Source organism: Mercenaria mercenaria, chromosome 3 (genome assembly GCF_021730395.1).
Source record: "Mercenaria mercenaria strain notata chromosome 3, MADL_Memer_1, whole genome shotgun sequence".
Classification (NCBI taxonomy): Eukaryota; Metazoa; Mollusca; class Bivalvia; order Venerida; family Veneridae; genus Mercenaria; species Mercenaria mercenaria.
This window is the reverse complement of record NC_069363.1, coordinates 21,138,544-21,149,923: the sequence shown is the minus strand read 5'-3', so window position 1 is coordinate 21,149,923 and position 11,380 is coordinate 21,138,544.

Sequence of the window (11,380 nt, the reverse complement as noted above, 5' to 3'; positions counted from 1 at the left end):
TAATTCCATTGTCAAGTCCTTGACCGGATGCACGCCTTGCAATGTTGCCGAACTTTTTTAAAGACGCGGTCGATTCTCTTCTTTTCTGCATTTCTGCGACTGCATCTATAACAATTTTCGCAGTTTTTATTTGTTTTTGTTTATTCGATTTCTCTTGTGTTACTCTGTCGTTAATTGGACATTTTATTCCAGGTTCTTTACCAGGAACATACTTCACGTTAGGTCGGTAGGACTTGCATATCTGAGGCTCGAGTTTTTGATAAAGATCATGGAGCACTTCCATACAATTTCCGCAGCCTGGCGGGAGAACTGCTCCACTTCCGACCGAGGAGGAAGATTGACGCGAAAACAGGTCGTGGCGACCATCCATTTTGTGTTTTGAGATTTTGATCCAATGTAATTAGTTTGAAATTTTATATTTCAACAATTATTCCTGTTTCTTTTCTTTTAATAAATCTAAAATAAATAATTTTACTCAGTTGAAAAGTTTCCATTTGAACACAACTGAAATCACAGGTCAAACAAATGGGGAAAACGAATTCCCATTCGAAGCAGAAGATCCGACATCAAATATATCCCATTTGTTCATGCGTTTAATTGTCCTTAATGTTTGAATATCAGCAGGAAAATAGGAACACTTCCCACCTTTATATAGTAAATGAATATAAAATACCCGATCAATGGTCACCGCTGATATAGTATACTAACAGAAAATCAAACACTTTTACAATTAAACGTGTCATATATCAAATAACAAAACTGTATACCTTGTATTTATTCCAAACCTAATCAATCACTTGTCATTTACTTGTAATAATTTTCCGTGATTGTGTTCCCTTGCTTACTCTGGTAAGTTCCATACTAGCGGTGTATTTGAACATTAATCTGTTATTCCGAGCGTTACGCTTATATTATCAAATAAAACCAAAATTATTTTTATAAAGAAAATGTTAAGTCATCTTGCCCTTCATTAGCTCACCAGATCACGAAGTGCTCAAGGGTGAGCTGTTGTGGTCAATGATTGTCCGGTGTCCGTCGTCGTCCGTCAACATTTTCCTTTAAACAACATCTCCTCCTAAACCGCCAGGCCAATTTTGATGAAACTTCACAGGGATGTTTCATGGATTGTCCTCTTTAAAAATTGTTCAAAGAATCGAATTCCGTACAGAACTCTGGTTGCCATAGCAACTGAAAGGAAAAGCTTTAAAAATCTTCTAGTCCGAAACCACAGGGCCTAGGGCTTTGATATTTGGTATGTATTATCAACTAGTGGTCCTCTACCAAGTTTGTTCAAATTTTCCTCCTAGGGTCAAATATGGTTCCGCCCCGGGGGTCACATGGTTTATATAAACAACTCTGAAAATCTTCGTGTCCAAAAGCACAGGGTATAGGGCTTCGATATTCATATACGGCCCATTTTCTGTCCAGTTTGCCAGGAACATACGTACTGTAAGAATTAATTACAATCTCTTTCAGTATGTGAACGAGTTGTAAGATCTTTTTAAGTATGCATGAACATCCATCATTTTTACATTTCATCACTAACACAATTCTTACAAAACATCCTTACTGCGAAGAGTGGGGAGTAATGCCCTTCAAGCTCCAACTTCCCTTATATTCCCCTTATGCTATTGACAATGATTTGACATTTTTCAGATGTCACCACTGACAAAAACAATTCTTACTGTTTAAAGGGCGGGGACTAACCCCCTTTCACCTCTTAACTTCTAAGTATCATCCCCGTATATACCCCTTGTTTTATGATCTACGATATAATTTCATATTTTTTAAATTTCGCCACTTACAAAATTACCGTAGACCTCAGCTTATTATGGCTTCGCACCAAAACACTGCCAAGTAGTAAGTCAAGGGCTAGTGCCAAACACTCAGTGCTAGAAAGTACCCTGATATATATCTGTGCGAAAACAAGAACGACATAATTGTCCGCGAAAACGGCACAAGTTAAATATTCACGAGACAGCTCGATGCTACCGCTGGTTAAAACAGACTGGCTGGACCTACCACACAAACCACCAACTGATGCATTACAGACACTTCACCCCGCAAAAAGCAACACAACATAGGCATCACCAATATTATAGTGAAGCACCACAGGCACTTCATTTCGTAAAACGCAATGCAACCTAGGCCTCACCAATTTTATAGTGATGCATTACAGACACTTCACATCGCAAAGCAACCTAGGCATCGCCAGTACTATAATGACACACCACAGACACTTCACTTCTCAAAACGCAACACAACCTAGGTCTCACCAATACTATAGTTATGCACTACAGATACTTCACTTCGCAAAACGCAAAGCAGTCTAGGCATCGCCAGAACTATAGTGGTGCACTACAGCCACTCCACAAGCAAGCAACGCAATGCAACGCAATCTAGGACTCGCCAGTACTATAAGGACGAGACCTAGTGACCCGAAGCAACTCAAGTCGACCAACCTTAAATAGCAAAGTGCATCTTTTACAATGAACAACCCTTGGTGTACTCTTTAAGGCAACAACGTCTTTGTGGTAGGCCCCTATATACGCATACATACTTTTACACAACTGAGCGGACCGTGTCCATTTCTGAAAGACGACAACGCCAGTTACACTAAACGGTTCCGAAGGAAATGCATCACGCTAAACGCATAAATATACCTCTAGTTCGGCGTCCACCGTATAAATCACCACAGAACAATGAAAACACCCGATCCGTTAATGTTTAGCAACCTCATTAACTCGATGTCTCGCATGATACCCTCTATACAACATAATCTGAGCGACAGTTTTAACATTTAAGGTATAATTACTGATTCATGGAAGTTACATAACAAAGAACTAAATGTCAGTGAGCATTATCATATATCCATGAAGCTAAGACATAAATGGAAATAACTAAGCTAATGTAGTGCACAAGTTCATGTAATTACTTTTCCACCGTATGTTTTTAAAAATGAGAACGTCCTAGATTATTAATTTAATTTCCGATATCCTCACAAAGCACAAAGTTCAAATTAAACATCTTCCAACGAACGCTGTTATTTATGAATAAAAAACACCTGAATTCCATAAATCGGTAACGATACAAGAGTTCCATTTCCAGGAAGTGTCTGCGGTCACCTGGGTTTCTGTAACGGAATACCTTGGATATATTTGTAATTGGATATCGGAGACTTCATAGTGTTGCAATACCAGCTCACTGACAACTTCAATAAATGCTATATAAATGGTATAAGACAAAAAGCAGCAAATCTGCTACAAAATCCTCCTGTATGCTGAAACAAACAAAATACCCTAAATGTTTCAGGTCTTTTACCAAAACCTATTAACCATAATTATTAAGAACTGCAGTAGCAACTATAGGGCTGTGGCGGCAGTGTAAGTTTATCTTTACTTGTCAGTCAGTGTTTGGCTTTTACGGCGAATCGACACAAAATGGTCATATATCGCCGACAGTATAATGTGACTGGATAGGGTATCATATCACTTGTCTGTAGTGCGATACTCCACGAGCAGGACTATACAATTGGGCATTGTTTTCACTGCTATAAGTAGACACTATCATTTAAATGACTGAAAAATTGTTAAAGAATTCTAAACCAGAAAACACGCACAGAGTGTACTTTTTAAGAACAAGTTTAAACAGAATAAGGCTATTAGGTGTTGGCCTACTGACCATTGTAATTTATAACTGAAGTTCTCTACAGATGTTGAAAACATATTTAAATTCCATGTATTACATTTTTGAAATGTTATATTTTGTAACATATGATTATTACCCTGTTTTCAGATAAACTTCTTCCAGGATCATACTAAGATCATTCTGTGCCCACTGATGAAGGCAGTGACATATGTTGACGAGAAAATTCAAGTACTCGTTGATAGAGAAGTTTGTATTAGTAAAGAAATTTCGAGTCGAATAAGATACGCTAAAACAATGGTAGAGCGCCTGAATACCTAAAAATCGGGATCAGGACTTTCTCAATGAAAGACTTCTGTGAAAAGTAATTGTGAATATACATTTTCAATTATAGCAAACAGGGTGCTTTTCGGGGCAAGTGGTGAAGGAATTACTTGCCATGTCTGGAATTAATGTTGCCAGTGAGAATAAATGAAAAGAAAAATCATTCATTTTAATGTCATTACCAAAGGTGTGAATAAAGTCAATCATTCATTGAATTGATAATTGTAAGATGTAGATCTATATTGAGCTGATCTCCGTTTGAAAGAGAAATATATTTGCATTGGTACTAGTGTGAGTTTGACGTACAGTCTAGGAATTAGAATTGTCTTTCATATACCGGTACAATATTCAAGGAATTTCATGTATAAATGAACATTAAATGGATGAAATCTGAAGCATGTATAGTGGCTGCTTTCTGCCATTTCGTGTGGTGGCTGCTTACTGCCATTTCATGTGTTCGTGTCGGCGAGGCGAAATGTCGAAGTAACGAAAGCACGAAAAGTCGTTATAATGCATTTTTGTCGTGTGTTCGCCTTTGACTTTCGAGGCGAATACACGAAGTAACGAAAAAATTTCAGAGGCGAACACACGAACTTTTGTATTAATCTCTTTTGTGTCGGCGGGTATTAAAACTTCGTGTTGTCGCCCTTCTTTTGTCGAGTCTTCGTGTACTCATATGCCACCACTTCAAATCAAAGGAAAAGGTTGTTAACACTCTAGAGGCCACATTTATGACAACATATCTATGAAACTTGGTCAGAATGTTAATCTTGGTGGTCTTTAGGTCAAATTTAAATCTGGGTCAAGTGGAGTCAAAAACTAGGTCACCAGGTCAAACAATCAAAGGAAAAGCTTGTTAACACTCTAGAGGCCACATTTATGACTGTATCTTAATGCAACTTGGTTAGAATGTTAGCCTTGATGATTTGTAGGTCAGTTTCAAATCTGGGTCATGTGGGGTCAAAAACTAGGTCACCAGGTCAAATCAAAGGAAAAGCTAGTTAACACTCCAGAGGCCACATTTATGATGGTATCTTCTTTAAACTTGGTCAGAATATTAATCTTTATGATCTTTAGTCAAATTAGAATCTGGGTCATGTGGGGTCAAAAACTGGGTCACAAGGTTAAATCAAAGGAAAAGATAGTTAACACTTTAGAGGCCACATTTATGACCATATCTTAATGAAAATTGGCCAGAATGTTAATCTTAATGGTTTTTAGGTCAAGTTATAATCTTGATTAGGTGGGGCCAAAAACTAGGTCATCACTACTAGAGACCTAATTTTAAGTTTGAAACTAATATGAATTGATCAGAATGTTTTGTCTTGATGACCCCTAGGTCAAGTTCGAATCTGGGTCATGTGGGGTCAAAAACTAGGTCACCATATCAAAACAAAGAAAAAGCTTTTTAACACTTTAGAGGCCACAATTATGACTGTATGTTCATGAAACTTGGTCAGAATGTTTGCCTTGATGATCTTTAGGTAAAGTTGGAATCTGGGTCAGGTGGGGTCAAAAACTACGTCATCAGGTCAAATCAAAGGAAACGCTAATACTCTAGAGACCACATTTATGGCCATATCTTAATGAAACTTGATCAGAATGCTAATTTTAATTTTCTTAAGGTTAAGTTTCAATCTGGGTTAGGTGGGATCAAAAACTAGGTCATCAGGTTAAATCAAAGGTAAAGCTTGTTAACAATCTAGAGGCCACAGTTGTGACCCTATCTTTATGAAACTTGGTCAAAATGTTTGTCTTGATGATCTCTAGGTCATCTTTGAAATTGGGTCATGTGGGGTCAAAAACTAGGGCACCGGGTCCACATTTATGACTGTGTCTTCTTGAAACTGGTCAAAATGTTAATCTTTATGATCTTTAGGTCAAGTTAGAATCTGTCTCATGTGAGGTCAAAAACTGGGTCACTAGGTTGAATCAAAGGAAAAGCTAGTAAACACTCTAGAGGCCACATTTATGACCTTATCGTAATGAATCTCGGTCAGAATGTTAATTTTGATGATCTTTAGGTCAAGTTATATTCTTGATTAGGTGGGGTAAAAATCTAGGTCACCACTTCAAATCAAAGGAAAAGATAGTTAACCTAACCCAGATTCAAACTTGACCTAAAGATCATCAATGATAACATTCTGACCAAGTTCTGTGAATATATGGTCATAAATATGGCCTCTAGAGTGTTAACAAGCTTTTCATTTGATTTGAACTGGTGACTTAGTTTTTGACCCCACATGACCCAGATTCAATTTTGACCTAGAGGTTATCAAGACAAATATTCCGATGAATTCTCATGAGATTTAAACTTAAACTTAGGTCTGTAATGTGTTAACTAGCTTTACCTTTGATTTGAAGTGGTGACCTAGTTTTTTACCCCACCTAATCAAGAATATAACTTGACCTAAAGATCATCAACATAAACATTCTGACCGAGTTTCATTACGATAAGGTCATAAGTGTTAACTAGCTTTTCCTTTGATTCAACCTAGTGACCCAGTTTTTGACCTCACATGAGACAGATTCTAACTTGACCTAAAGATCATAAAGATTAACATTTTGACCAAGTTTTAAGAAGACACAGTCATAAATGTGGCCTCTAGATTGTTAACAAGCTTTACCTTTGATTTAACCTGGTGACCTAGTTTTTGACCCCACCTAACCCAGATTGAAACTTAACCTTAAGAAAATTAAGATTAGCATTCTGATCAAGTTTCATTACGATATGGTCATAAATGTGGTCTCTAGAGTGTTAACTAGCGTTTCCTTTGATTTGACCTGATGACCTAGTTTTTGACCCCATCTGAAAAGCAAAGACAAATATCAAACAGGGAATGCCACGTACCAAAATCGCAGCCTCCCCAAAACGAAACCTACAGCACGCAGACGCGCACACCACAAACACACACACACACGCGCACACACATAAAGCCAACACACGAGGACAAAATGAACAAACAAAGGAACACACACACACACACACGCGTGCGCACACACACAAGACCCAGATTCCAACTTTACCTAAAGATCATCAAGATAAACATTCTGACCAAGTTTCATGAAGATGCAAACATAATTGTGGCCTCTAAAGTGTTAACAAGCTTTTCCTTTGTTTTGAAATGGTGACCTAGTTTTTGACCCCACATGACCCAGATTTGAACTTGACCTAGAGGTTATCAAGACAAACATTCTGATCAATTCATATTAGTTTCAAACTCAAAATTAGGTCTCTAGTAGTGGTGACCTAGTTTTTGAAACCCACCTAATCAAGATTATAACTTGACCTAAAGACCATCAAGATTAACATTCTGACCAATTTTCATTAAGATATGGTCATAAATGTGGCCTCTAGAGTGTTAACTAGCTTTTCCTTTGATTTAACCTACTGACTCAGTTTTTGACCTCACATGACCCAGATTCTAATTTGACTAAAGATCATAAAGATTAATATTCTGACCAAGTTTCAAGAAGATACAGTCATAAATGTGGCCTCTAGAGTGTTAACTAGCTTTTCCTTTTTGATAAAAACATAGATATAGATTAGAAGGTTACAGTTGCCAGCCTCTCAATCAAACTGGGGCTGGACTGTATATGCAGGGGGAGACCATTCCAGGAACGAATTGTTCTTGGAAAAAAGAGTTTGAATGGTATTGCGTGTGAGATTGTGGGATCAAGTAGTTCAGGTTCCTTGTAGGTGTAAGGTGATTATGGTCAACTGCAATAAGAGTGTACCTTATTTTAAAAAATATAATAAGTGAATTTTTAATGCGGCGTTGTTCAAGGGGTTGCCAGTTGAGATCATTAATCATTTGGGTGACACTGCTTGTTTGACCATAGTAGTTACATACGTATCGAGCTGCAGATCGTTGTACTCGTTCAATTTTGTATGTGAGGGATTTTTGCCAAGGGTACCATATAGTGGAACAGTATTCAAGCTGTGGCGGACATAGGTGTTGTAAGCTGTTTTTTTACTTTTCTGTTGTTTGTTTTGACATTTCTTTTGATGAATCTAATTGAATTATTTGCTTTCAATGTGATGTTATCAATGTGTTTTGACCAACTGAAATCTTTACTTAGTGTAACGCCCAGGTATTTAGCAGCTTCTGTAGTTTTTAGTGATACATTATTGAGTGTATAATTGTAGATGATAGGTTTTTTCTTTCGAGTAATCCTCAACACCTCACACTTACCTGGATTGAACTCCATCGACCAGTCCTTTTCCCAGGCTTCTAGGGAATTAAGATCATTTTGTAGGGATTGAGAATCAAGGGAGGATTTAACCGTCAGATAGACAATAGTGTCACCTGCAAAATGTCGCGACTTACTTTTGATGGACTCTGGGAGGTCATTTACGTAAGCTAGGAAGAGACAAGGGCCAATGACTGATCCTTGTGGTACCCCGGAAAGAACAGGAAGTTCATCTGAGATGGTGAAGCCATCCACAACTACTCTTTGGGAACGGTCCTTGAGAAATGACTTGATCCAATGGGATGCTAATGGGTGGACTCCCAGGGTATCGAGCTTATGAATCAATTTATGGTGGTCAACCTTGTCAAAGGCTTTACTGAAGTCCATGACGATGACGTCAGTCTGTTGGCCATTCTCAAGATTGTCAAATACCTTTTGTGTGAAGCTTACAAGTTGTGTTTCACAGCTATGCTTTGACCTGAAGCCATGTTGATACTGGCTAAGGAAATCATTTCTGTCAAAGTGGGACATGATATTTGAGACAAGAATCGCCACTTCTTTGTTCCATTAATTTAGAGGCAATACATGTTAGGGATATGGGCCTATAGTTACTAGCCTTGGATTTTGTACCTTTCTTGTAAACTGGTGCAACGATTGCTCTCTTCCAGTCTTTTGGGACTTGACCTGTTTCAAGAGATAGTTGGAATATCTTTGTAATGGTTGGGGCTATCTCTTGGTGAAGCTCCTTAAGTAATCTTGGGGAGCTTTCACCAGGACCAGAGGCTTTATTTGGATTTAGCCCCATTAGTAACTTGTCCACGCCCTCAACCGTTATGAGGATCGTTGGCATCTCTGGTGCTGATTTAGGGTTTGTTGCTTTTTTGCTGAGTTGTTTCAGGCTTAGGGGTTGGGGCTTTGAAAAGACAGACTCACACTGTTTATTGAGGCTATTTGCCTTTGTGACCGGGTCGGTATGAGTTTGGCCCTCATACTTCAAGGGGGCTACACCACAACTCTCTGTTTTGTTATGTTTAACAAAGGAGTAGAACTTTTTGTTCCTACCCGGTTGGGTGTCGCCAGTAAAAATGACCGATTCCAAATAAGACCAATAGGAAGTTCTTATTTCCTTTTGGATCTTACATTTTAGGGCCTTAAATGCTTGGGCAATGGTTGATTGTTTACCTTTCTTTTTCATGTTTTAATACATTTTGTCCCGTTTACGTATAAGTCTGAGCATTTTGGGGGATAACCAGGGGAGGTCCGCACGTGTCTTACTTAGTTTTGTTTATCACTCAGCTTATCTATTTCTTCTTTAAATGCATTCCATGCGGAGTTGCGATATGTATGGTTTGAGTTGGAAAATTGAACATCAAACTCAAGTATGTCTGATTTGAAATTAGACCAGTTACTTTTCTTATAACATTTAATAACCTTTTGGGTTGAACTGGTCTTCCTATGTTAATATTTAGTTCATGAAAAACTATGTCATGGTCTGAAGTACCAAGGCTTGGGAGGGTTTTAGTGGCGTTGACTTGGGCAGGATGATTTGTAAGAAAAAGATCTAGGATGTTTACTTTCCTAGTGGGGATTGTGACCATTTGTTGAAGGTTAAAGTTAACAAGATTGTCAAGGAAAGTGTCGTAAAGGTCTCTGTATTTGCAGTTGGCCTTACGGGATTCAGATGACCAGTCAATATCAGGTAGGTTAAAGTCAACTAGTATCCAGACAATACTGTTTTGGGGAATTTTGGTGACGGCTGACCATAACTCTGCAAGGGCTTCTTGGTCATTTTCATGTGGCTTATAAAAGGAGCATATATATATCGTACACCTTTTATACTGATTTTGACCCAGCATTGGTTGCAATTTGATTTAAGGTCAGGTTGTTCTTGACTGATCAGGCTTTTGGATATGGCAGTCAGAACACCCCCACCCTGACTTAAAACTCTGTTCTCTGAAGACCTGGTAGTTAAGGTTATCTGGGAAGATTTCTGCTGTGCAGATCTCTGGTTTTAACCAGGTTTCAGTGCAGCAGATGATGCCTGGCTTAACCTGTTGGATGACCTGGTGTAGGTCTTGAAGTTTGTTTTTTTATTGACCTAGAATTAATGTTAAGGAGAGTGGGCCTTTCACTACTCTTAAGTTTCGGCATTTTCTTGGTTGTGGTTTTGACCTTTGTATTAGGGGTGGAGGAGGCTTTTGGTGGGGCTAACAATTTTGAGGTATTGAGGTATTGAGAAGTGACCCCACCGATCTATCTGATCGGTGACTCGAATTTATTGTGCTATCATGCACTTGATTCCAGGCAAACCTTGAGTCTGGCAGACGGCAGTAGGTGTTATCTCCTATATGTTGGCAGTCTGTGTGGAGCCACTGGTCACAATTGTCACACAGTATTCCCTTCTGGTTCCAGGTGACCTCCTCATTGCATTTCCCACAGGGATACTGTAGGGATGAGCTAGGTGTTTGGGCCAGGGTTCAGTTCGATATCTGATGCTTGGCAGGCTAACAAGCAATAGAGAAATATCATTGATGTTTTACCAGGTACTGGCTTTGACCTGTGTTTGTTCGAATGTGATGTTTTTAGATTTCAGATTTCTTTATTATTTGTTGGGGTTCCATATTGTTAAGATAAGATAAGATAAGATAAGATTTATTTTGAGTCGGCAAGACAGCAACATATAAACATAAGCTCTTATGAGATTTTACAACCGACTATAAATTGTTGATGAGTATTCAAGTTTTGGTCTAACTAGTGACAGATATGCTCTTTCTTTTACTTTGATAGGACAGTGTTTTGATTTCTTTTGATAAATCCAATTGTTATTTCAAGAAGCTTTTGATGTTATCATACCTAGTCAATGTGCATAATGGTTGTATTTCAAAAAATGTCTGATACAGCTATTTCGACGCCAAGATACGGATGATTTTTAACAACTTCTAGTATTTGATCTTTCATCTTGTATTGATATACAAATTTATTTCTTTTATTAGTTGTTTGACATGATTGCACATTTTTGAACATTAAATTCCATTTTTCAGGTGTTGCTCCATTAGTGTGATATTCGCTCTGTAAATTACGCAGTCATCAGCAAAGAGTCTTATAGGAGGCTATACCATTGATGTATAAAAGAAATAATGCCTATATATATTTTAAAAAATACCCCACATATATATAATAAAGTGTTTATTTCATATATATGTTACGGCAGATAGTG